Source organism: Euprymna scolopes, chromosome 46, assembly GCF_053919585.1.
Source record: "Euprymna scolopes isolate OS-2025 chromosome 46, ASM5391958v1, whole genome shotgun sequence".
Classification (NCBI taxonomy): domain Eukaryota; kingdom Metazoa; phylum Mollusca; class Cephalopoda; order Sepiida; family Sepiolidae; genus Euprymna; species Euprymna scolopes.
This window is the reverse complement of record NC_136527.1, coordinates 57,399,834-57,402,655: the sequence shown is the minus strand read 5'-3', so window position 1 is coordinate 57,402,655 and position 2,822 is coordinate 57,399,834.

The window sequence follows — 2,822 nt, the reverse complement described above, 5'->3', positions numbered from 1 at the left end:
TGATGGTAACATATATAGCCCAGAGAAAAAGGCAAATGACAAGAGACGTCTACAATCAGACATCTATCAAAATATCACAAGCGTGGCTCATCTACCAACCGTCTGGTCCACACTATTTGTCTTTAGCTATGCAGTAAAGCAGCAGAAAATAAAAGATATTTTTATACAAAATGAAATGTACAGTTTTTTCTGGCTGACGAAAAATCCACTGCACAATAGCTTCATTTGGTACCGTTTTTTACTTGTTAATCTAACAAAGAATAAATAAGCTTGAACGAACTGTGCATACATGATAAAGAAAGGTCATGTTCAGTTGAGGAAAAGGAAAAAAGAAAACAATAAGGTAAGCAAGATGTGATTCTTTTTACCCTTGTGTTTTGGCTCAATATATATATATATATATATATATATATATATGTATATATTGAGCAGAAACACAGGGGAAAAAGAATAAAATAATATGAAAATATACAACAAACTATTGTCTGTCGGAATAAAATAATTGTTCATATTTACTTTAAAATATTCGATATATTATATTCAGTTTATTAGAAAGAGCATACAATTTCACATTGATCCTGAAAATAGCGTAAAAATAGAATCAATAGAAAAATTTTGATAGATTTTTAAAGTTTAAAAATTGAAAAATACTGAGCTCGTAACATTCAATTAATTTCATTACTGTTTGAAAAAAATATTTCTATTATTTTTCATACAACTTTAATAGTTTATTTTCGATGCATAAAGAAAATAAAGAACCCACTTTTAGAAGAGAAATTACGAGTTTTTTTTATATTTTATTCGCAGTTTCGTGTTAGGGGTGTCAAAAATTCCTACAAAAATTCTGATACACCTAATGCATCGAGCATTTTGTTTTTTTACTTTAAACCAGTGAAAATCATTTAAAATTCATTTTTTTTTCATTGTAAACTACAAAGAAGCTGTTCTGGTCAAGGTCTAGAATCTTCCAAACACTCCCAAAAAACTCTTTACGATTATCACTTTTATAATTTTTGGGGGAAAGTTTTCTAATTTTTTGCGGGAAAGTTTTTGGGGGTGCTTTACCAGTGGTGCAAATCTTTCATGATTACGATTTTATAATTTTTCGGGGGTACTGAAAACGAACATATGTTTTAACAGTGGTGCAAAGAAATAGTTTTCATGATATGAAAAATGTACCCTTTTAAAAAGTGGGGTATCACTTTTCATTATTAATTTAATGTAAAATGAGCACCCGCTTTATGGCCACCTAGTGAGTGAAGCTAAAAATTCTTTTTTCTAATTTAATCTTTCAATAAAGCCTGAAGACATTAAAGAACAGAGAAAAAGAGAAAAATCTGCATACAGATACGTGTCATTCCTTATGTTATCAGTGGTGACCATTTCTGTATATGCAAGCATATGCATATTTTTGCCGCAAAGTAGTTTTCTGATTATTAAACAGGGTAATCTCTTATGTCATCAGTGGTGGCCAATTCTTTACATTGCGTAATATTCAGAAAAACGACTTGTTTGTAATAAAGTTTATGGAATATTCGTTTTCAGCATACAAAAAACCTATACAAATCGTCATGTTAAAGGTGATTGTTAAGGTCGAAAGTAATAATTTATCAAAATGGCTTTCAGGCAGTCCCCTCCCCCCCCCCAAAAAAAACAATTATCACCATGTGGCCTGAAAATGTGTGCTGATTTGGTGTTAGTGCATATTGATTTTTTTATATCTTTTTATGAAATTGTAGGTTAAAGTACAGAATAGGTACAAAACACCCTCCTCTCCCCATGTTAAGAATGGCTTTCTAAAACTAACATTATTATTTCAGCATGGATCAATAAGTGCACTAATACCGCTCATTTAACATTAAATTTATATAAAAAAAAGTGATCCCCACGTTTGAAAAAAGTAATTTCTTCATATCATGAAATCTAATTCTCTGCACCACTTTTGAAGTATATATTCGTTTTCAGCGCATGCGAAAAACTATAAAAGTTTTCATTGTAAGGATTTTTTTTTTTTGACTTTACGTTATTGATCGTTGTTTTTTTATTTTTAATATTATTATGATAATAGTGATAATAATTCACCGAGAAAATTTTTAAAAAGATGAAAACAAAATTCATTAAACAATGAAAAATATTTAACATTTATAGTTTTTTTTTTTCCTTTGGTAAAAAAAAAAAACCAAACACAACAACAAACAAAAAAACATTAATTAAAAATATTTAAAATTTATAAAATTATTTTTTTGTTTGGTAAACGATAAACAGGTTGTTTTTTTACTGAAAACAAAAACAATCGACAGAGAAAACTTTTCAACAATAAATCAACATTTTCATGAGGATTATTCGTAGTTTAACGTATTCTGCAAATGCGCAAAAATGTATACTAAATTCATGTAGTAATACTTATGTTTTTGTTTTATAATCTGCTTTCGATTAACTTTATCTGCTTTTATAAAGGAAACGATTTTTCAAATGTGATTGACTTTACAAGCTCAAGATAACATTCAAGATGACGAACGGAAGAGCAAGTTCGCAGAAAACAAAATTGAAGAGGAAAAATAAAAAAAAGAAATCATTTCGAAATAGAGCCGATCTATTTGGTGAATATCACGGATAAAATTAATATTATTTTATTTAACATTTTATTATTTATATGTAAATAAAAAATACACATACGACGTGCGCCATGTAGTAATACTTACGTTTTTGTTTTATAATCTGCTTTCGATTAACTTTATCTGCTTTTATAAAGGAAACGATTTTTCAAATGTGATTGACTTTACAAGCTCAACTTAACATTCAAGATGACGAACGGAGGAGCA